The following is a 26,236-nucleotide window of genomic DNA, read 5'->3' as shown; positions in this document are numbered from 1 at the left end:
AAGGTCATGATCACCTTAATGTAAACACGACTGTTTAATTAAGCAGTACGAACAAACTTGTTCATACTGAAAAAAACAAAAAATAAGAAGTCTTCCTAATTTAATAAGACGATCAACCTATTTAAAATAAGTTGCATTATAGGATTTTGTGTATTTATGCATACAATAAAGTGCATTAATTGAAAGATATGTATAACATTGAAGCCACGGATCTTATCAGTCAGAAGTCTCGCAAAATTTGGATAAAAATTTCCACTTTAGGCTTTCTTTTCATCAAGGCCAAGTGTACAAATAATATAAGAAAAGAAAAACAAACCACATAAAATAAACGTACTAAAAAAAAAAAAAAAAGAATCTGGAGGAAGGGTGCAGAATCAGGGATTAACACAATATTACAATTTTAACTGTTCGTAAAGGCTTTATTTTAAAGTTACTTTAAAATCGTCAAAACACAGATCGCCCAGTAAGATTTCAACATAAATTTCATCATTAAGAATTTATATGGAAATTTACGAAAAAAAATTCGATTTTGTTAAAAAAAGTTACAAGTTTTTGTTTTAACCGGTCAATCCTGCAAAAGCAGCGATTTCGATTAGTTAAATTTCTCATTTTCATTCCGAATAGAATTAAAAACAAAAAGATAATAGAATTCATAAATCTTATTTATAATTTTGAAGTACAGAAGTAAGTATACGGAATAATATTCAGTCAGATATTAAAAGAATCAATCCTAAAAACTTTTCAACAAAAAATTACGTACTATAGACGTTTCTGAAAATATTTTGGCGATGATAAAATATAGTAAAATGACTAATTTTTCAAATTTGGCTCACTGTTTGTAGATTTTAATACAATACTTCTTTCGATATACAAAATTTTAAGATAATGAAAAATTAAAAAAGCGTTTACGACTAATAAGAATTATAACTGGATTTTCACCCAAAAATTTATAAAAGGTATTTTAAAAACGTGTCGTGTATTAAATTTATAGAGGTAAAAAAAAGTAAAATTCTGTTTAGCCTTTGGTTATACGTTTACATACCAAAAACAGAATATGACTGTTTTTTGTGCAGCAAATTTTTAATAACTGAAGCCTGCAAAATAATTGGCTTGTGAAATGTATTTTTAACTTTGATTGATTCCTATGTACTTTTTAGCACTGAATCCGAAAATAACCTTCATTTTTTCTATCGCGTCAGAAGTTTTCGTAAATCGCAAATTTCAAAATTTGTAAAAAGTTACAATTGCGAAAATGTGATACTATACAATAGACATAAAACGTTTTTCTTTATAGTAAATTAATATCATATATTCACTTTTTTGGCTTCTATTATTCATTCTTATAACTAAACAGTCAAAGTTCAGTTCTCTTCCGTGATCTATATGATGCAGTGGTGAGGGGCGTGGTTGGAAATGACGAGACAGTGGGAGAGCTTGGACGACAGGTTGTGTCAAGACTTAACAAGATGTAACAAGTATATTGGCAGCAATCCGCGCCACTCATGCACTGTGCAACTATTATCAGTGCCGTAACAACCATCAGCTTGCATAAATCGAGACTTTTTCCGTCCTCCGTGATCAAACGAGTTTTTGTCAGTGGAAAATATATTTTCAGGCCATAAAAAACTTTCCATTTTCAAGATGATTTCAAGGGGCTGCAAAAATTTTTCATATTTTTTTGTTACATTTGTGGCGAGTTAAAGGTGGAAAGGCAAAATATAAGAAGAAAAAGGATTTTCTTCCATATTTTTCCGAAAAAGGAGAATTAGTCTTCTGCACTGATTTACGTGAACTTCTGAGTCGCTTTAAAAGAAGCCTCAAAGTTGTCCTTCTTCACAATAGGAATACGTATCCGTCAATACCCGTCGGACATTCTGTCCTTTTAAAAGAGGGTTACATAGTTTGGAATTCGTTCTGGATAATATTAAATAAGATAATCATAAGTGGATTACGTGAGGCGATCTCAGAATAATATCAATGCTCTTAGAACAGCAAGGAAGTAACACAAAGAGACAGAGACAGAGAAAATCATTGGAAAACGAAAGATTGACCAAAAAAAGCTTCATTAGAACCTTGAACTAAAAACTGTGCTTCGAAAAGCTTTCATAGATCGGAATAAAGTTCTCCTCCATCTTTGAATACCAAGTTACGTTTGATGAAGCAATCTGTAAAAGCCTTACCAAAAAAAGTTAAATATTTTAAAAACATCTATCTGATAAAATTTCCAGTGTTATCAACACCAAACTAAAGAGGGGGGGTCATGACATGGTCCTGACATTAAAAAAATTCTCAAAGATGGAAATTTTGAGAAACAAATGGAAGTTGTAGAAAACAGACATCTTTTTCTTTTTTTGACACCCATGAAGAGCCCCAATAAGGTTTTTATTATAAATCTCGTTTTTTTATGAAAGATCGGGCGTCGACAGCTATGGACTGTCATTAACCCGGTGGAAATTTATAGCACATGAAAAGATGACACACCTGATCGGAGATCGAACACGGGATGTATACACGAAATGCCGAGACGCTACCTACTCAGCCACGAAGATCGGCATCTGTTACTTTAATTATAATATTATTATGACTTTCATAGGCATTTACTAATACTAGCACATAAGTGGAAATTTAATATGATAATCTTAGTATTTAATACAATAGGTAAATTAATAAACATAAATTTTTTTATGTTGTGTTTTTTAATTTTAAATTAGATAATTGGACTGCATGTCTTTGATTGACATAGTGATGGCGAAAAATTTTTATATTGGATAATTTGAAATAATTTTTTTTATAATTATAATTATTTTATTAAAAAAAAAGGGTTTCATCCATCACAATGAAGGGGCGACATAACTAAAAAAAACAAAACAAGATTATACATAAATATGTCACCCTTCAAAGTTGAAAATTATATTATTAAATGATAAATGTATGGTATCTTAAAATAGTACATTACGGAACGAGCCTATAATGATAGCCATTAATGCACAAGTGCGAAGTAAGTCAATACTTCACAGTGCATTAATTATAATTATAGAGAGTTGCATACCATATTATTTCTACGGCTGAGAAAATATGGGGAATATTGATTTAAATCAACCATAGAATACATTGTTAACGTAATATTCATTTTTACATTTTATAAAAAAAATACGTTAAACAATACATTTCTGTAGTAATAGGTTATTAGTCATAAGTTCTGCCTTTTCGTTAACATCGATCGGTGTTTAAAGACATTTTTTCCTTAGAATCTGGTGTAATTAACAGAAGAATAAATTGTGGAATACAGAAATTTTCCTACGGGTGCACTTTCACATTAATCTATGCTTGCTAACTATTATATCGCATTAAAATTAAAGTAAAAAAAACAAGCGATACATTAAAAATCCGCTTCTAATTGGTCAGTGATTGAAAAGAATAGGATTTTGGTCGGTTGAACACCTGTATCAAAATGAAAATCTTTTTCATTTTGATCCACATTATGATCCTGGTTTCAGCCGCATAAATTAAACGTTATAATACAACCTTAGAAAAATGTTATTTTTTATTACGTTGGTATTATCTACATTTTTACCACTTCACTACTGTATAAAAGATATCGTATTTTTAATTTGTCTTAAGGACGGTCTTTCGGTGTCTTTACTAGTCCTGACATTAAAAAAATTCTTAAAGATGGTAATTTTGAGAAACAAATGGATTTTGCATAAAAAGAAGCCTGGAGAGCCTTAAAAGACATAGTAACCAAGTTTCTGGGCAATAAGAAGGATCCGAACTTCAAATCAATAGTGAGAACATGCTGCAGAAGTACAATAATTTAGGCTGTTCCATGAGCTTGAAGGTTCACTTCCTAAATTCACATGTGCACTACTTTCCTGAAAATCTGGAATCCGTTAGCGAAGACATGGGTGAGAGATTTCATCTGGACATGAAAGGAATGGAAAGGAGGTATCGAGGAAAATGGACTACTTCGATTATGACAGACGATTGCTGTATGTTACACAGAGGTGAACCCTACAAAGAACATAGAAAAAAAGCGCGAAGCGGATTATAAACCGTCCAATGATACTTCGATACATGGAATAAAATTGTAAGTATTTTACATACTTCACCATTAAGGGTGGGTGACGATGGAGAGTGGTTTCCAAAACATGACATACATCATAAAAATTAATTAAATGAATAAAGTGAAAAATGCATTATAATAGAAATTAGTCTTATTTTGTGGCAATTTTCATTAGAAATTATTGGGTCAGTGAACCCCACCGCCTACCTTTTCAGAACCCTCAACTGTTTAGTTATAAGAATGCATAGTAGTAACCAAAAAATTGAATATAGTATATTAATTTATTATTTTTAAAAAAAATCCCTTTTGGGCAGGGTGGAAGGCGGAAGTAGATTTCACCGGTGCTAACTAGGGGATAAAAAAGATTTCCACCTTAAGTTAAGAAAAACTTCAAATTTACTCAATACGACGGGGTTGCATGTGAAAAATGTTCATATGTTTAGCATACGATAAGCCCCACCTTCTTACAATTCCAGCAACATTTTGTTCATCCCTTGCTGTAAGTGTTTGTCATATCAGAAATTGGTTTAGACAAACATTTTAGGAAATGTTAAGAGGACTAACGACCAATTTAAACCGACTTGATACTCTGCCTATTAAGGGAAGTATGATTCTTTGTCTTCAAAACTCCATTTTTTTCCACCCCGTGAGTTACTTAGATAAGTTTTAGGCCCATATCCAGAGCATACTAAGAACTTTAAACGAATTCGATACTTTATTTAATGTGAAAGTTACAACGATATTTTTTTCGAAAAAGCTCCCCCATGGTCTGATTTTGCCCATTAACGAACTAGATCGAGATGTTGGGTCGTTATATTTTATGTATCAATCTGAATATGATTGGCGCAAAATTACGGCAGTTATCGTGTCCACAAGAAAGTGAAAGTTTGTATATATAAATAAACTTTTGAGCCGACGGTGGTGTTGAGGTCTGGGGGATGTGAAACGCGAAGATATGTCGAAATTTTCCAGAAGTTCAATCACTGTACCCATTACAATAGGTAGCTTTCTTATGAAATCTTACCTAAAAGGTTTTATATCTATTTTATTGTATCATATTTTCGTAAACTTTAAACTTTTTACAAATTTTGAAATTTGCAATTTTCGAAAAATCCTAACGTGATGGATAAAAACGAAGCTTATTTTCGGATTCAGCGTTAAAAAATACATAAGAATCAATTATCAAAAACTAAAAAACACAACCATTGCAGGCTTGCGTAATTAATAAACATTTTACTCAAATGCTTTCTTAACGACTCGCTTCCACGCCATCTCCAGTCATTACGAGTAACACAAAAATGAGTCCTTCTCCCATCCCCTTACTATTAACTTTCGGCAACAATTTATTTAGATTTAAAATTTATTTAGATGAGAGATTTAAGCTTGAATAATTTAATATTAAAGAAATTTGGATATGGATATTAGATAAAAGATTAGCTTTTATTCACAGTGAGAGACTTTGAACGCACAATTTCAGTTTATTTTTTTAATTAATAACGTAGACTAAATAATATGTATTGTGCATTTAGTGTGAAACAGAAGCAATTATCTATTTGCAGTCGTATAACAGAGAATACCTATGAATATTGAACGTTTTATCTACACCGTGCAAGCGAAATCCACAATCAGATTGAGCAGATTTATGCAAAATAACAAAATAAAATGTTGGCCGCAAATCAGTCGAGAAATCATGAGAAATTGAAAAAATATATTTTCACTTGCGTGTTTCTTATCGTTTTACTTTCTTCTTTGTTTTTCAATTAACTGATAAGAATTAAAGAAAAAGAAAGTAGAAAAACCTAAAGAAAACTACCTTTTCAGACTACTTTTTAACCAGGCTTAGGCCCACATTTATAAAAAGGATACTTTATTGTTTTGAAGAAATATTTCAGCATGTTTGTAAAACGAAGTATTTGGATCAATAGAAAAGTGAAGGGTATATAATACCACCGATGATGCGTTTCTTTAATTTGTTTATTAATCATCAAACACATCTGCATTTAGACCGTGCCAAGCATAAATACTAAATGAAAACGTTCATTTACAATAGGGGAATGTTGCTATTGTAGTTTCCAATCATAAAATATTATCTTTTAAACGGATTACGTTTTTTTACAATTAATATGAATAAAAATATATTTATTCCCACATACATATTTAATTATTTGATTTGTCAATTCAGTTTGAAATGCATATAACAGAAATAGTAATAAAATATTAGCTATAATTACCGTCAGAAGTTCAAATCCAATGAATGAATTGAATGAAAAGTTGGCAGAAAGGAAAAATAATACGCGGAATAGCGTAGTGTAGAACGGATGGAAAATTGATCGTTAGAAAGGGGCCAGTATTATATCATAGAATTAAAATAGTAGTTGCATATATAGAGATGTTAGGTGTTAACCTAAGACCTAACACATTTTTTGTTTAATGAATTTTAATTATTTTTTTATTTCAATATTAATGGTGCTCAGATCATAAGCAGGTGTTGTTTCTTTCTTTAAAAAACGTTTTTTTGTTTTTAATTATCTTTCACATTTTACCGTTTATTTTATTACTCCAATTGTTGTGCCTTTATCTATTTTTGCAACTATGAAAGAATTATATAATGACTGTTTTGTTAAAATGGATTAAATTTTAAGGATTTCATTTTAAAAAATCAGTATAAAGCATGATTAATTGAAATCATAGTTTCAGTTAGTACGAAAGCGCAAGTTCTAATAGCGAAAAAATAAATTCGCAATTAAACTAGATAAAGTTGAATCAATTACTGCAATTTCTAGAAACGCATAATAATTCGAATAAGCTGATATTGTACTCTTTATGAGCATTGGTACCGAAGAGAAGATTTGCTCACTAGGTAAAAATCCATAATTTATTGTAATGCTTCTGAAAATAATTGCCTTCAGAAAAGCAATATTATTTAAACACTTGATTTTCATAAAAGTGCTTATTTTTTAAAAATATTCCAGCAGAATGAAAAATATAGTATTATTTAAGATAAAAATAAAATCGACAACAATACACGTATCACGTATTAAAGTGCTATAGTATTTAAAAAAGAAAGAACAAGCTATTATTGTGTTTATTCTCTTAAATAAAATTTATTTCTTGAAGTTATAATTGTATAAAGTATTATGCGTTGATTTTTACTTTCTTATTTTTCCCCCTACAGATCATAAGTAATGGATTACCACTGACAAACAAACAATATAGTGGATTGTAGATAAAATCTCGCAAAGCAAGAGAAGCATTACTCCCACCATTACCGCAATCTAAGGTTTGCTGAATTCAATGTTAGGCGTATTATGACAGAATTGTTTGATGTAAATTCATCCTGAGTACACTAAGATGTATAATATTACAAAATTAAGTACACTATTGTACTAACAAAGTAGTCAAGCATATTTAAATCTTATGTTACCTCAGTCAATGTTTAATAAAAATAATCAGATCAACAAAAAAAATCTGATGTGGACACCATATGACTTCCTGTACGCCTATTAAATTACATAAACACATTTTTATATGTACATAAAATTTTATTTCACTAATAACTTCTGATATTTTTTTTTATTGTTATTATTAATTATTAACAAATCAATACATTTAAATTTTAAAAGAAGTTAAAAAAAGGAGATGAAGTCTGATTCGAAATGACATGTCTTTCCCTTATAAGATCCAAATATTTCATTAATTAAAATTTCATTTGGCTATAAATCTGGAACCGATGAAAATAAGTACCACTTATTATATCGTTGAAAAGCTTGTTATTGCTTTTGTTAAAGCTTGTTAATGAGCGCTTATTATTGCCGTTAAGAAAAAGTACAAAATCCAAATTGTTTTTGATTTTCGGCTTTTTTGGACACTTTTGGATTAGCCGATTGCAATCAAAAGGGGAGATGAACAACTAGTTGTTACAATAGTCCTAAATCCAAAATTTCAACACCTACGGTTAATCGTTTTTTGAGTTATGCGAGATACATACATACAGACGTCACGCCGAAACCTAGTCAAAATAGATTCAGGGATGGTCAAAATGGATATTTCCGTTGAAATCTGAAAACCAAAATTTTCGCATTCACAATACTTACTTTTGCTTCGTACAAGGAAGTAAAAAATTTAATCCACGGTATAACATCATAATAAATTTACATGGTATTCAACAAGGAAGCTGGTAATAGTAATAAATAAGTTAACTTTTATTGCCAAAAAATAAATCGAAATAAAAAGTCTAACAAGTTCTTTTTAAAAAAGATTAGGTTCTTCATAGAACACTCAGCACTGTAGAATGTAACACTAAAATTTCTGAACTTAAATGCTCATTCCATCTTACCACTATTTTGTTTTATGAATGTTACTTTATACATAAATTACTATAAATAAAAACACTACACATTATTTTAAAATGCTATTCGTATATTAGTTTGTTATAAAGATAAAACAATTAAATAAAAATGTAAATTATTTACTTAATTTAATTCAGATATTCAAAACCACAATATTTGACTCTAAAGAAGATTTAACGTTTCCAGTAAATATGATGAGTCGGAATTTAAAAAAAATTTAAAACCCTTGCACTTTTTTGCAAAAATTTTGTTTATGACAATTACAATTCTGAGATTTAAAAAAAATTATTTGTAAAATAATAATTGATAACAAAAAATCTACTAATAAAAATAATAGTAATACAGTATTTTCGTAATATTATTTCTAAGGCTTTTCGTCATGAAAATTTTCATTGACTAAAACATTTACAGTGCAAATAAAAGATATAATTTACACCACCAGAACTTGTCTTTTTTTTATTATATTATTTCTTATATATAATATTTAGTATATAGAATCACATAAATTACTAGTAATTATTTTTTGTTTATTAATTTTTATATTAGTTCATTCTTAAGTCCCTACTTTTCTCAGAGTTTTATTACTAATTAATTATACTAAACGTACTCAGTACAATTACAAAAAATGTTCCTGATTTAGTAACTCAATACTTGATCTACTACCTAATTTTAAAACAATCTATTATGACCATATGTTATATTTAACTGAGTAGAGACCAATATCTTCTAGTTTCTACATTCTAAAAAGTCCAAGAGTAAACTATGCCCTCCAGTAAATCTGCATTCGCTGTACTCAGCGTAGTACACTCGGAAACAAAGAATCTGTTCAAGAATGCCTAGTGACTTACAGTTTCATTGCCTATGGCTTTTAACGATCTTGACCTATCAGTTCTGTCCCCCTTCAATCCTCCAAATTTTGAAATGCAATTTTGCATTTCTTCTTCTTTTTGTCACGTATTTAGGATTTCGCCTGTTAGCCGTCCTACACTCTGAATTGATCTGGCCATATCTTCCTCGGGCGTCCCACATCTCTCTCACCCCTTCTTGATGATACATCACATTCTGATGAGACATTCTGATTCGGAGTAAAGTAAGGCGTGATGCGATGGTATAATTAGTTTTTGTGGCAATGCAATTTCGTAAAAGATACTAAGTCTGGTGTCCATTTTTACATTGGAAGTGTTTTTGAGGAGTGATATCAGTGCTTTTAATAATTTTTTTGAAGCCAAAATTAATAACAATTATAGTATTCAGTTGGATAATACAACACCTGGCAAATCTGAAAACGTAGTAATACTTAATAAAGGTTTTAAAAACTTTCAGAAATTAATTTTTCTTAATGATTATTAATATTAGTCAATTTATTAATTTTTAGTATTTAAAATTCACGAACTAGGATAAAACGTATTATATTTTATTTGTCGTCTATATATTTTATTTAGAATATATTTATAACATGTAGATTAATCTCGAAGTAAAATAATTTGGTACTTTTTCGTTTTAACCCCACCACTTTTTTCACATAAAAATTGCTTAATATAGCATGTTTTATAATAATTGATAAATAAAACATTAGTGATATACGGTAGTAGTCCTATAAAAATCAATAAAAATAGCCCAATAATACATTAGTAAAAACACACTATCATGCTGATTTATACAGGTCATTTTAAACATTTTCCATACTAACATATTAAAAAGATAAGCATTATTGCTTATAATTATAAATACAATCTAACCAAACTTAAACTATGCTCGCTTCGCAAGCTAACCTTGACCAATATATAAAATATGTTAATATGTTTAAAATTACCGGTATAAAACAGCATGTTAGTGTGTTTTCTCTAATGTTTTTTGTCAATTATTATAAAACATGCTATATTAAGTAATTTTTATGTGAAAAATGCAACAAAGTGGGGAGCGTAAAACGAAAAAGTAACAATTTTTTTTTTCACATTTTTACTTAATGCAATAAATCCGAGATACCTGAATTATTGACGTAATAATTAGAAAATGTTTGATAATTTAATTTCTAAACATCTTTTATGTACAATTCATGATCACATATGTTGTGCATTAACTCTAGTAATTAAAACAAAGATCATCGTTCGAGTAACAGAAAAATATGTTTTCGTTCGGTTCAATAAATCAGATTAGCTTTTTGTGTACATATTCGACTATGACGCTTTTCTTTGTTTAAAAGTTGAATAATTCTGTACTTAATATCTTAATGCAAGCAAATAATATTTCACGAGGCAAATTTGATTCAATTGTTTCCGTATAAGCATTTTGTTGCCGAAAATTTCCCAACACAAAAGTTGTTATAATGCTTTTATCCGTGTAATACTTTATATGAGCGTTATTTAGAAATGTGAATAGTAATTTAAAACTTACTTTTGTACAGTTCGTTAGCGATTTTTCGATAAAACTCGTCAGTTATATGATAAATCATGAAGCAAATACAAAATCCCGCAAAGTGAAATGTGTAAAATTCGACTGGACTTGTATATATATATATATATATATATATATATATATATACATACATACATATACATTCATATTTATACAGTCTACGACACTCCCGGTAACGTAAGTATTACAACGCGGAGTTATATATCTAAATCGGTTCAGCCGTTGAGCTGCTACGGTGGAACAAACATTCATACATACATTCACCCAGAATACATTACACTCCTTTTTGGGCAGTCGTGTAAAAATTCTTATGCAATTCTTCTCACAAAGACCAACTTTTTCTTCTTTTATTTGATATAAATGCTTTTGTATAATTTTTTGCGCAATATACAAAACATATATTAAATGAGAGAACTAAAAGAGGAATAGTTTTTTTTATACGACTACCGAAAAAGGATTGTAATGTAATTAGGGTGTATGTTAGTATCTATGTATGTTTGTTCAACCGTAGCAGCTCAACGGCCGAACCGATTTAGATGTATGGCCCTGCGTTGGAATCCTTACGTTACCAGATGTAGCATAGGCTGTATAAATATGTATGTAATAGTGAAGATTTGCCGGTTAAAGCACAAATTTTAAAGAATTGAATTAATGAACTGTGAGTCTCTATCACCACTGTGTGAGCTGGATTTGAACTGAATGATTCGAATCAATCGAATGAATAATATTACAAAAATAAAAATTAAATTTACGTTAAATTTAAATAAACTAATATTAAATAAATTTTAACAATTCTGTTTAATAATAATGGGCTTCCCACATGGAGAACTGCGTATGAGAATAGTGGTGAGGTGATGCCGAAAGTAGACCAATCATCACCATCAACTGGTTACAAACGGAGTGCTCCTGTAGCGCTGTTTTGGGAGATGCAATGGGGTGCTCTTATAATATCTCTGCAAACAATCTTCCGATTTTAAAAATTCAAACGGAGTATTTTCTAGTATAATACAAAATTATGATGGAACTTAACCAGAACAAAAAGAGCAAAGTTTGTCACCAAGTCGTGGTTTTTAATTTTTAATATTTATCTCTTGTTTAATATTAAAATATATTTTCTGTTTATAAGAAAATTAAATTTTTATAACAGTAATATGATTATTTAATTAAAACTAACGAGTAAACCCTACACCCAAGCATCAAGTTTAGAGAAAACTCATTTTCACCCCCAATCATACATGCGACTGAAAGTAATACCGTACTTTTCGAAGAAAAGTATATATATATATATGTACCCTCAATTTGAGGTCAACAACAAACAACATAACCTCAATTTAAAGTATTTTTTCCATCGCATGATGGGATTGGGGGATATAAATGAATTTTCTTTACGTTTTGAGGTATGAGAATTACGAAAATACCACTCATGCACACAATTTTGTGGCCTGAAATCACAAAAATAACATTCATGTATAAAATTCTGTGGCTCAAAAAATGTCCAAAACTACTTACAATGAAAATTATAATATCATAGAAATTTATATAAGCTTTAGTAGTAAACTTGAAGTTGTGCATTGGAAAATTTTGTGAAGATTGATTAAGTCGTTCTTCAGTAACAGTGAATTTAGGTCAACAGATAATATGCCTAAATTTGAGGTTATTTTGACTGTATAATGCTGTATTTTTCACACGCGCTTATGCAGTGAGTGACAGTGGTGAATGGGTTGAAATTTGATTCGTGCGTGTAGGGTCTACTCTTTAATCGAAAGTATGTGGTACGTTGTACTCTGAAAATCTGTGCGTTTCTGACTGTGAAATTGTTAGGGCGTCAGAAACGAAAAGTCGGTCATCTTGAGCAGAACTGTGCAAGAGTTTTTTACCTTATTCATACGTATATATGTATATATATATATATATATATATAATGTGAGATACAATTTATATTCACTTCTACACACGTTGGGCGCCGTGTGTATTGCTTTCGCGCGTGTGTGTGTGTGTGTGTGTGTGTGTGCGCGCGCGCGTTTTCACGTTTAGTGAAATAATGACAGTATTCTGCTGTTGTGCCAAGAAATATTACGTAAAGGTGAGAGTAGATAATATGTTGCTGTGACAAATCAAACCATTTAAAAGAAATTATTATTTGTTCAACACTTTTTCCGCTAACAATTTCCTACTGCTCTAGTGCATTACGTGATAATGTGCTGAAACTTATGCTACTCAACTGCTGGTATTACTTTTTTTTAAATATTGTTTAACAATTAACCGAAATATGAAATAAATAATTAATCACTGCAAAATTATTAATGTATAAAAAGAATTGCTGATAATTTTACTTTGAAATTCATAATTTGTATAATAATTCAAATAAGAAAACTGAATCTGCTTCAGAAAACGTGAGTTACAGAATAATATGTAAATCCTCAGGGGAAAACCCATAAGAATTATTTTTCTAAAATCTGTACGGCAGTAGGAGTAAGTAGTTTACTTCAGCATCCGAATATAATTTTCAAGAAAACTTGTCGGATCAGTATTAGGACATCTAGTAAACTAATAATAATAATAATTTTGTCATAAACAGTAGTAACACTACTGTAAAAGCCAGTAAAATTAACACTATATGGACTAATAAAAATTGTAGTCAGGACCTGCAACTACTTGTAGGCCAAATATATAATGTATAACTCTGTTAAAAAATCACTAACGTGAGGAAAAAACCCCAAGCTGGTTTTAAGCACTTTGTTGGGAATGTCAACTTTAAACACATAAAATACTAAAATAGGTAGTACTGGTAAAAATCTTCAATTTTTTATATTTATTAATCCATACTTTTTATTTCCTTGTACGAAGTAAAGGAAGTATTGTGATAGCGAAAAATGTCGGTTTCTAGATTTCAACGAAAATATCCGTTTGACCATCCCTGAAATCATTTTGATTAGCTTCGGCGTGAGAATGTACGTACGTAAGTGTCTCGCATAACTCAAAAACGATTAGCAGTAGAATGTTGAAATTTTGGATTTAGAACTGTTCTAACATTTAGTTGTGCACGTCTCCTTTTGACTGCAATCGACTGAACCAAAAGTGTTCAAAAAAGCCCAATATCCAAACAAAAAATTTAATACTTTTTCTTAACGGCACTAATAAATCCTCATTGAGAGCTTTTCAATGATATATAATAAGTGGTACTTATTTTCAATGGTTCCAGAGTTATAACCAAATAAAATTTTAATTAATGAATATTTGGATCTCACAAGGGTAAGAAGGCAAATCGGTTGAAATCCGACTTCATCTATTTTTTTAACTTTTTTTTTTAGTTTAAATATATTAATTATTTAATGGTTTATTAACCCCTGTATGTAAAAAATGTTTAAAATGAATAATAATTCAATAATAACAATAAAATAAAAATATGAAAAATATATAAGGAGTTATTAATGAAATAAAATTTTATGTCATTTTCATTTAAAAAAAAACGTGTATATGTAATTAATAGGCGTACAACGTAGTCATGTAGTGTCCACATCAGATTTTTTTTAGTTTGATCAAAGGATAATTAAGAACATTGAATTATTCTTATTTAAAAATTTTCAAACTTGCGGTGTTTTACATAAGCCCGTTAAATTTTGTTTTAAAATCAATATAGATGTGTTGATTTATTCCAATATCAAGCTACGTTTTTTAGTATTTAAAAATGCAGAGTTTCGACTAAAACAATCTGCAGTTTAAGAGTGGGTGTCGTGTGACCAATTGTGAAAACTGGTTAAAACACTTTATTTTCCATGAGAGAGAGAGAGATCGAGACAACGCTCGCGCTGCCGTACTCTCGATAACCAAATGTTACCTTTTAATACTCTACAAAGTTACATATCAGTATATTTACTGCTTTATAAATCCCAATTAAAAATAATATAGACAATCTATAATGACTGTCAATCTAACTACTTAATCTACTAATTTAATCAAACTTTAGTATAATTAAATGTACAATTAAGTTTACAGTACAGGATTTAAAAAGTTTGAATTAAATAACAATGAATCTACAAATAAAACACAGGATAAATTAAATTTTATTAAAATTTGTAATGAATTGTAAATACGTCAGAAAAAAATAGTTTCATTAATAACTATGGCATAATATTAAACTCTCATAATAACATCTATCGTCGTGTATAATGTGATAGTATGTAGCTGAAGTGATAGCTGAAAAAAGTCAGATCCCTTTCCAAAAATCGAACCTTAGACCAGATGATCTAGAAGGCAACGCTAGTGGTTAAATACCTACCATCATTCCTGCATATTTTTTATATTATGATATGTTCAGCAACTATAATTTTCATTCTGTTGAAGTTATTTTTTTTTTCAGTTATTTAATTCAAAAAATAGCCTATGTTGAAAATAAAGATTAATAAGTATTATTTCAACTAAATGAATGTTTTATTTCATAATTTCTAATCCGTAAGATAGTCTAAAAAATGAACGTGTAAGTATAAAAAATGAAAAAAAAAACAATTTTATTAATTTTTTACTTCCAAGTACATCAGAAAAATACTAAAAAATATTTTTAACATGCGATTACATTTTGCGAAGGCTCATAAGGGAATTTACACCAGTCGAACTAGTAGAAAACGACTGTCATGGGTTTGCCGATCTCGATTACGAACCCATTAATCTTTTCATCTAATATGATAATTTTCTTTAATAGTGAAAAATTTAATCGTGCTTATTTTATCGTTAAAAATACCAATGCTAGTTAAACATCACAGTACAATTACTTCTTTAATTTTGACTATCTGATAGTACGTTTCATTTTTTACTTCATTAATAATATTTCTAGTACGTTATGATCATTTTCTGCTGATTATACATTTCTGTACCGTAAAAAATAAACGCCTGTAAAAAATAATCTGAGGAAAAATTCAGGTATGACTAAGAGATTCCAATTAGTAAAATTATCAGAAACCGAAATCAAAATGAAAAATTTCCTACGGTCCAATAGGGAGATTATTCCTTTCAGTGAGATGGTTAGAATAATAAATGGAAAACCCGTTTTACCCGATCGAGAGTGCCAATCTTCGCAACATATCAACCGAAGCGATTCAGATAGGAAAGCTCGCAATTCCGATCGGACGTGAAAATGAGAACCCAACAGCGCATACATAATCGAAATCTTGAGACTGCAGGTATGAATAAATATATATTTAGAAGTATGTTTCTTCTCATTCACGCCTCGAATAAAGAGTGCAATCGGGCTTTATTTAAACATGATGAATGAAAACATAACTTCGATTTAATTTTTCTTTAATTTTATCAGAGAAACGTGACAAAGATGCATGACCTCTTTACAAGGTCAAGATATAACCTGAACGAGGCCGAATATGAGCCGTTTGAATACAAAGCCAAACTTTCAAACACAGTGTTTTACGAAAATAAGTTTTTTCCAGAAAAATGAATTATTGTGAAGAACAAACTTTTTTTTCTCTTGTAGTAGGCAGCTGGAGTGCGTGCTTTGCACATAATTTTGATATTGACTTTTTTGGTTTCTGAATATTTCATAAAACGTATCCCAATCAATTTCGATAGGAAAAAATCTGCAGTCGTTTTTTACCTACTCCGAAGAAAACGTAAATTTAATAAAGTTAAAAATGAGATATATTTTACCACGAACACAAAGTAGATTTAAAAATTTTGTATTAAATATTCAGAACAAATAAATAAACACGTAGACCGAAATTAAAATTATCAAAACATTAAACTTTATCTTAAGAACTACAAAAAAGCATAGGTTTTTTTAACTCAAAATTAAAATTAGAGCACATCAAAAATTTTGTAAAAATAATCTCATGGAGGTAAGATCGGAAAGAAGTGGTGACATCGTTGGAGGTCTGCAATTATTATTTTACTTTTTGCAATAAGATTAGCTCTTGTAATGAGAGTTATTTAATATTCCTCGCGCATTCATGTTACGCGTTAATAACTGAATTCCTTTGAAACTTCATATTTGCTATTTCCTATTCTTCTGTTAAACGCTAATTCGATCTTGAGGATAAAATTAAAATTCAAAACGTTCGTCAGTTCTTATAATTTTTTTTAAGTTGTACTTTAAATGCATGACATTAATGTAATGAAGTCGATCAATTAATGAGATAACATTATGTTTATTTAATAATAAAGTCAATTTACATTTTATCTTAAACGTATAAAACTACTTTTCTTCATTACATAAACCTAACTGAGAAAAAAGATAATTATAAAAGTATAGTGCAATCGATGGACATATGAGGTATTGATTATTATGAAAAAAATAATCGCACAAATGTAAGAGAATTATGTAAGTGATATAATAGTTAATCTAATGTATACATTCAAACTTAACTTCACGTTAATTTTATTTTTCAATTACAACCAAAACCAAATATTGCATTCAGGATTTAAAACTCACGACTCGATTCAAAACTCTTTTTTTTTAGAAACTTTTGTAAGTAAATCGGCATCTACTACAAGCCTTTGTATGTTATTAAACTTAACTTACAATACTTTGGTACATAATCGTAATATTTTTAAACGACTCATACAAGTCACTACTGAAAACAGCATTTCATTTTCATGAATAATAACCATCTCGTGTCAGTTTTACTAGAGAAACAGAAAAAATTAGCTGTTTCCCGTAATATTTTTCGCTCGATCAAGCACAAACGATTTGTAAATCAACTCAGTATGTCAAATCCACCCGAGATGCAGTTTATATTCCTCCTTGCAAATGAGACCAATCTGATCATTTCGGATTGTACGGGGAATACAATCTGTACGGGAATATCATTAATAATAAAAAGTCTCTGAAAAGTGGCTCTAACACCTCAAGAATACATGGAACACAGCTATAAAAACGACAGGGACAGATGTATAAAGTAATAATTGAATGTACTCCTTGTGAATAACGCACATACACATCACCTAAAATTATGGGAGATAGAAGGACATAACCTTTATTATTTACTTCATTTAATGTAGTAAACTTTAAAATTTAACCTATTCGTTTGTTGTTTGTAAGATATTTTTTTTCTAAAACATCAGAATAAGCTAATCATCTAACAGGTAAATTTAATCTAATCAATAGTCTACTTATGTCGGTATGTCAATTCTAAATCATCGACACTCATCTCGCTACAAGCACATCATTTTTGATCCAGCAACATGATCTGCTACCAGCAGAACATGTTTGATTTTGGTCTCATCTTGTTTGATCAGCAGACCATGTTTGTTTAAAGTAAATTAAGAATTTTTAGATATATTTATAGTTTTACGTTTGAAATTATGTTTTATACAATGTAATTATATTATTAGAACTTAAAAATTGCCAATGTTAATTATTTTACTTTTATTTTATTTGACTTGTATATTTCATTTATCTAGTTTGGTTGTAAAATACAATAAAATGGATTTAGGAGATTAATGAAATGATACTATATTCATCTGAACAAATTGTTTGTAAAAGATAATGAGAAAATTAAATGTATGAAATCAAATAATGTTAGCAAAATGAGTCAACAACCTTTGCTAAATAAAATGTTTCCTGCTAAAACTCTGTTGATAAAGTCCTCCCCTCCAAAAAAAAATCTTTGGATGGTCATATAATCTCAAAAATAATTCATGATCACAAAATTAAGTTGGATGTTAATAAATGTTTAATATTCAAACTTAATAAAAAAAATCTTTCAAAACTTTTTAAAAATCGTGGGTAAATAAAAGTTCTGTTATATAAAGAATTCGCAGTTAATTCCAGTTTCAGATAAAGGAGAAGCATATTTTGGTTGTACTTTATAGAGTTACTAAGACAAGGATTGACTGCATAGTGAAAATTTTTACACTTAGGAAAAAACAACATTGATGGTATCTGTTATAACTCAGGTGCTCTAGATGTGTCAAAGCTGAAAGAAATACAGCAACAAGTACCACAAAGCAAAAAATGAATACCCTTGTCTACAGGAAATAGTAAAATATAAACAGTGCCTCAAACTCAGTTGGGGAAACAATGATATTACAGTACCCGGAGCACTGGTGTATGAAAAATTACGTTTTTTAATTTAATTTCCTTTATACTAGGTTTTTGCGGTAAGACTACTATGAACAGTAATAATAATAAAAAGAGATTATTCCTAAACCATTTCAGAAAAAAAAGTTTCACAGAAAAACCATTATAATTTCAGATTACACAACAGCGCAACAAATTTACCATAATTACATCCATTATTGTATACTATTACTGAACGTTTTTATATTGTATGCCATTTTTTAACGTGAATAAAAAATGCTTAACTGTTCTAGATTTTATGTAATTAATGTCCATTTGTCTGAAATGCAATTAACTGGCAGGAATTAATTTATATTTTAACAAATTCTTTCTTCACTTTAGACACTAGCCTAAACGAATATTTAAAATGAATCAAAGAATAATGAAATATAGTTCCAAAAAAAATTAATGAATAACATAATTGTAAAAGTTGGCATTAACGGCCTGAATAGCCGATTATTGCTTTCTTAATTAACCATTAAATTCTTTTACTACTTTTAATTTTCTTCTCCAAAAACCATGAAAATGAAAGGATTATTATCGACTCTACTTCACTCGATCAATTATTGTTAGATATATTGCTATTAAAAAAAGTCAGCAGTTCATTTAATTTGTTTTTATAGAAGGAAAAAAATTGAATTGTTATACTTTGACAATATTGTAAAATAGGCAGTTCTAACTTATTTAAAACATACACTGTAAAATGTTTGAAAATCAATAAAAATTATTTGAAAATCTGTTTAGACAAAAAGCTGTCACTTTTCTTACCTTTCATCAGTGTACCTTCATTAAACCTAATGGGATATTAGCAAATCGGTTTTTTGTTTTACTCTACGATAAAAAGTAAGTAAGTTATGGCCTCTGTAAGTTTTTCAATATTTTACTCCCTCTCCCACGTGAGCTGTTTCACGTGTTTCTGACTATTTCTTCGCGACCAACTTTATAACTAAGATTAAGGAAAAACAAACCTTAAACAGAAGTTTTAGAGAAATTATTTTCAAACAATTAAGTTTTCTTTCTTTATTTTATCTTGAAAATTAACCGAGCTACGGTAAAATAAGCCAAAATTTCTTTAAAATATTTGTTTTGGGGCATAATTTTGTTAAGGAAATTAGTTGAAAAGAAGATTCTTATAACATTATTTTGTTTCTTTTAAGTAAGGAATTACGAGGTACATTTGTTTGTTTCATATTTCAAAAAATATAAAGAATAATTTTTCGGGGGAAAAACCGTGATTTTTAAAATTTCTGTCAACGCAACTTCAATTCGTTACGTAAATTTATCTAAAAAAAAGTTAACAAAGTACCTCCTGCAGACAATTGTTTAAACCAACTCAATTTCAAGGCTGCATATAACACTAATTAGCAACACCGTGTAAAAATATGAGATTAAAAAACAAACATTATATGCTTTCATTTCGTTTCAAAAGATATTAAAAAAAAAGAAGAAGTTCTGTGTTTTTTTTCGTTTTAAGGTTACGTTGCAGAAGTATTTTCACTTAGCCGTTTCGATCGATGAAATGATGCAGCTGCAACATTTCGCAGTGCCCACAGTCGATGTTTTATTACGTCCTCTGACATCCTTTTGCATGTATTTTAACAATTAAGATGAAAAATAATAGGTAAGATATCCCAGATCCTCGCCAATGTTTCGCGAACCATTACCCGTACCTTGTTATAAGTTGTACCACAACGTTTAGATGTTTGCAGGGTTAGTAGTGGAGCACATATAGAAACTAAAACCCTAAAATTATGTATTTTCATCTAATCCGTTCATTTAACAGCTGTCTTATATTATTTTATTTAAAAATTTTACTTAGATTCCGACTGTCCATTTTATAGTAACATCCGGGTCCTTCTAAGCACAAGTAGATAAACAGAATTTGAAATGTAGGCATGAAGGAGATCGGTAAAAATATTAAATAGACAGACAGAGTGAAGAGTACAATACTGAGAAGATAAGGGGAATAGAAACTTAATCAAAACATTTCAGAATAGAAAAACTGACCGAATGGTACATGTCAAGAGAAGAAAACTAGAAGGCTAGCAAGGGATGCAAAGACCTGCATCAGGGCAGATAACTAAACGATGATTATACACAAAAGCTAAAAAAAGCCCTAACAAAGTTACATTACAAAATTGAATTACACAAGGAAAATTTTTTTATGAAGTCGGAGACAAAACGTAAAAACCCTTTATTTTTTTATTCCTCATGTGTCCATTTGCAATCACGTAGTTGAGACAAATTGTTTTATACCTTTATTATACATTATAAACATTCGTTTCCCTCTAGCGGTTTCGGCTATTCTGCCATCTTTAGGAGAGATAATAATTTATAATTGAATTATATAAAAAGTATAAAACTCACATATTTAAATTATATACATAACAATTGATCGTCGTTTTGTAAAAGTTTAAGTCTTATGTCAAAGTAACTACGACCGTGTTGTAATAGAATCAAAATTGCTATGAACTATGTAGATAGTGGAATCAGTTTAACCAACTTAATTATTACTGTTTATTATTTGCTTTTATAATATATCATCATCGAATTTAATTTGTTCATTTATTAATTTGATTATTGCATAGATGGAATTTTTCGAGATTAATAATATTATAATAATCATAAGAGTAATCCAATACTGCCATGAATTTATTTGGATCATAATTATGTTTAGTTCCAAAATATGTTTTGGCTTTTTTTGGACACTTTTGGTCCAGTCGATTGCAATCAAAAGAAGAGGTGCACAACTAGATGTTACAACAATCGTAAATCCAAAATTTCAACATTTTGTAGCTAATTTTTTTTTAGTTATGCGAGGTACGTATGTACGTACAGACGTCACGCCGAAACTAGTCAAAATGGATTCAGGGATGGTCAAAATGGATATTTCCGTTAAATCTGAAAACCGAAATTTTTCAGATTAAAATGTCATTCACATATATTTTATATAGTATGATTTGTTGTTTATTAATTATTGACGGTAAAATTGTATTTTCAGAATTATTCATAAAAATGTCTGCCAGAATTGCTGAAAGTGGTGATCCCACAGCAAGTCCTTTCTCCTGTTGTTTGAATTTATTATTGAATTTAAAATAATTATATTTAAGGCATAATTTTAATAAATCATTATTACATAATCAAATTGGTTTGTAATTTCAATGTAGATAATGTAGTGTTAATTACACTTATGGTCATATTTATATCAATACTTGTATACATATCTTTTATGTCAGGTGTCATAAGTTTAGTATTTTTGTTAATATTGATATTATCAAGAATATTTATTAATTCATAACTGTTTGTTAAATTATATTTATTTTCGATTTTAATATATTTTTTTAATGTTTGATAAAAATCTACTTAATTGGTATGTAGGTGAATTAATAAAATTTATAAGTGGACGTATAGGCATACCGGTTTTTTGAATTTTTGGTAATGCTTTTAATATAGAGGCTCCAATGTTACTAGAGTTAAAATTTTGTTTTTAATTCAATTTTTATGTATATAATTTAAATATGTGAGTTTTATACTTTTTATATATTTCAATCATAAATTATAATCCCTCCTGAAGATGGCAGAACAGCCAAAAGTGCTAGAGAGAAACGAATAATATATTGGTAAGCCGTTTATATTACATGTAATAATTGTATTTTACCAACGGTGCCATGTTAGAAAAACATGTTTTATACCTATTTCATAAAACTCAAGCAGTGATTACCCAAGCATACGAAACCTGGTGACACTTTCATTGTTTAATAAATAATGATTACTAAACGACTCACTTTCAAAGTTTTCAAATGAACTGAATATTTTCTTCCAAATTTCTTTCGCCTCAACTCATTACCCACAGAGAATCCGTTAGCACACTGTCAACGGCATTCATCTTAAAAGTAATATCGGAGAGACTGGACTTAAATTCCCCCACAGATAGAATAAATCCATACAGACAATAAAAGCAAAAAAGAATCAAAATGTTCAATTCACAATAAAAACAGAACATAAAAGTGAAGGCATTAACCGCAACATGTATATTTTATACGTAACACAAAAATTAAGACCTTTACACACCCGTGAAATACGAATTAGAAAATTTATTTGCAAAAACATTTTAAATGAGTAAACACAACACAAATAATATCTAACACGATCACATAAAAAACGGATTCTATAGCCTTCATAAAACAGGCGCTGTCGGCAGTAGTACTACCAGATACTACACTGAGAAAGAAGCTGATAAGTTAGTTTCGAGTGGCCTTTCAAAGAAAGTTTCATTAATTAGAAAACAAATCGTTACGTTAATACTTAAACATTTTAATGTAAGGGTCAGAACAATATTCATGAATAAACTGTTTAGTTGCGATAGTTTGAAAAATGTTCGTTTTAAGTACTGTAACAGAATATTTTTTCATGACTACATTAAAAGTTGTGTTTTATGTCGATAAATTAGGAATACATAAATCAAGATGAAAAACAAATTGATTAAAGTGCATTTATTCTTTGTAAAATAACTTTTTTGTTCCATAACACAATTTTATTAACAAGACTCAGTACTTGCGGGAAAATGATTGGAATGTAATTGAATATATATATACATTATATACTCGCGTGTATATATTATTTATTTTGGTCAAAAATGACTGCATTTTAATGGGTATTTCTTAAATTGTTTCTCGCATAAATCTACTGCTTAAAAGAATCAACAGCGTGGCAGGATTATGGCGTGTGAAAAGTGATTTACTTTTACAAAAAAAAAATGTTATTTTACTAATGAAGAGAAAGAAAATTTACTGCACATTTTATTGAAGAATAGAAAGCTATTAAACAAGAAAACATGCGCCAACACTTGGATTACTAAATTAAATTTTCTTCATGATACGAAATTTGCTGTTTAATCAACCCGGATTAATCTTTTAACCGAAACAGAAGTGCGTATTCATCTAGAATGATAACACAGATACGCGGTATACAATGGAGGACGCTCATTTTCGTAATAACTAATGATCATAAACATTTTGAAACTTTTATTCTATAATAAATATACTCAATGTACTCAATGAAGATTATTGCAATGATATTTACTGTAAATTTAACGGGCTAAAATTTCAGCGACACAATATCACTTAATAAAACAAAAAATACCTACCACTACTACCAAAAGTAACAATTTACAAGAAACTTAAATAGTTACATAACAAGAAACACCCAGGAATTAATCAACGAGCCAGTTTTAAAGTTCACTTGAGAATAAATAACTCATAAATACTAATTTTTAATAAAAAAGAAGCAATTACACTTTACTATCAAAGAATTAAGTTAAGAAAAGAAGAATGAAAAACAGAATACAATACGTCACTTTGACACATATAACAAAGCAAAAGTATATAGATGAATAGAGTAACAAACGTTACAGTTCGATAATGTTTTTTTGTAACCCTGCTGACCACGAGCTTGAAATAAGTGTTTGAGCACTTTCGTATAATAATATAATACGAGTATAACAACAATTACATATCGGTTCTCATCTTAAAAGTATTTTATTCACTTGAATATTGAGAGGGGGTTTTCACGCCCGCAGCCACTGATTTATTTTTCGTTTGAAGATAAACAAGAAATTTCAACAGCCAGCGGCTACCCCAGCAATGCGCCGACAAAAACCTGTTGTTAGTATCGGTCGGTTCAAAACAACCTACAAATTCTGACAGTCTTAAAAAAAAACTTGATCAATCCACGCATGTTAGGCAGATAAAACAATAAGACGGTATTCATAAGATAACTAGGATAAATGTTTAATTCTACTCGCACAGAACCAACGTCGTTTTAAAAACAAGGGCAGTGAGTGTCTTAATAATATCCAACAATCATACCGTTTCTGTCTTAATCATTCTAGTTTTATCAGTAAATATTTTTATTATTACTCTTCATGCTATTTGAAAAATCTAATGAAAATGGATTGCAGAAATATTTTCTGCAAAATGTTTTTGTAATTCTAATTATCCTTATAAGTGTAATGCCATATTAGTACAGAAAATGTAAAAATAATGAGTAGTAATAAATTACTATCAAGAAATTAATTAAACTTTCGCAACTATTCACTAAGCATCACTTCACAAAAACGTCCATTTCGATAGCGAGAAAGATTTGAAAGATAAAAAGTATATGATAAAATAATTTAAAAAAACTGAAGATCTACTAAGAAAATGAGAAAAGATGAAAATTTATTTAGTATTTAGAAAAAATGTTTTTTGTGAAATTTTTTTTATTTACTAAAATCTGGATTTTAAGTGTAAAAGTTAGTTTCATAATAAACAGAAACAAAAATTGAAGAATGAGGATACTTAAAACGTATTTTTTTAATTCTATTTTTCCTTAATACGGAATGATTTCGAACTAATCATCATTATTTACTCACTACTAAAAGTTTTGTTTAGTTCTAACCGTAAAATTTAGTAATAATTTCTAATGAAATATAAATTTAAAAAATTAAGTTAACACTACAGCTTACCCATTATTTTTTTATTAACATATTTATGTTAAATTATCAATTAAATTTCACTAAAAAAACAGCAGGATAGATTTAAAAATTCGTACATGGAATGTACTTCAGCATTTTAATGTGGACTAATTTAGGAAGCAACAAGTAGTAAAAAATTTAAAATAAACAATAAGTAGTTTTTAACAAATTTGACTGACTTACCGTCAATTGAATACCTATATTTTCAACAGTACATAAAATTGATCAACCGGTTCTTGAAAAAAAAATTAATTCCAGCAGTAATAAAAACAAAAAAACGATTACCGAAGCACAACACCCTTACACCAGTTCCTTAGCGCACTATCGACTGAAGGAAGTCCTGGCCAGCGCCAGCAATCCGCAAGCGACACGAGCCCAGAAATTCCCTTTCACATACAAAATTTCCCCAATTTAAAAAAAAATCCCGCTTTTTCGGTATTTCTTTATTTTTATTTTCTTAATATTTTCGTCGCAATTTGTTCAACTAGCGAACAATAAACAACTCCCCGCAGCCCAATGAGGTAAGGATGATTTGTATGATGAGGTGTAGTCTTGTACAGACTCAGGCCCTATATTCCTGAGACATGTGGGGTTAATTTAATCCCAACTAGCAAAGTAAACCGGTATCCACTGTTTAGAATTCAAATCCGTATAAATTTATATATCTGTATTTCTGGACGAGTTAATTTTTGTGATATTCATAATTTGAAATCGTTCGTCAATAAAAATTCCTACATTAAAATTGGTTAACGATTATTTTACAGGTAAAACATTATCAGATTATAAAAACATATATATGATTGTAACTTAAACTATCTGTCCGCAAATTT

General features: G+C 29.2%; 1 protein-coding gene across 7 annotated transcripts in view; it reads right to left on the bottom strand.

Moving 5' to 3' along the window:
• Positions 1-25,728, bottom strand: part of LOC142329471 (uncharacterized) — a 302,863-nt gene extending 277,135 nt beyond the window's left edge. For 4 of the 7 annotated variants that reach the window (XM_075374158.1, XM_075374152.1, XM_075374144.1 and 1 more), the window contains exon 1: positions 25,590-25,728. The gene's annotated coding sequence lies outside the window, so the exon portion shown is untranslated. The remainder of the gene's footprint in view (positions 1-25,589) is intronic. The other 3 variants (XM_075374171.1, XM_075374178.1, XM_075374165.1) reach the window with 1 other exon arrangement.
• Between the last annotated feature and the right edge of the window lie 508 nt (positions 25,729-26,236).

The sequence above is a fragment of the Lycorma delicatula genome, chromosome 1 (assembly GCF_047948215.1).
Source record: "Lycorma delicatula isolate Av1 chromosome 1, ASM4794821v1, whole genome shotgun sequence".
Classification (NCBI taxonomy): domain Eukaryota; kingdom Metazoa; phylum Arthropoda; class Insecta; order Hemiptera; family Fulgoridae; genus Lycorma; species Lycorma delicatula.
Note: the sequence above shows the minus strand (reverse complement) of the source record. Positions and strands in the feature narration are given on the sequence as shown.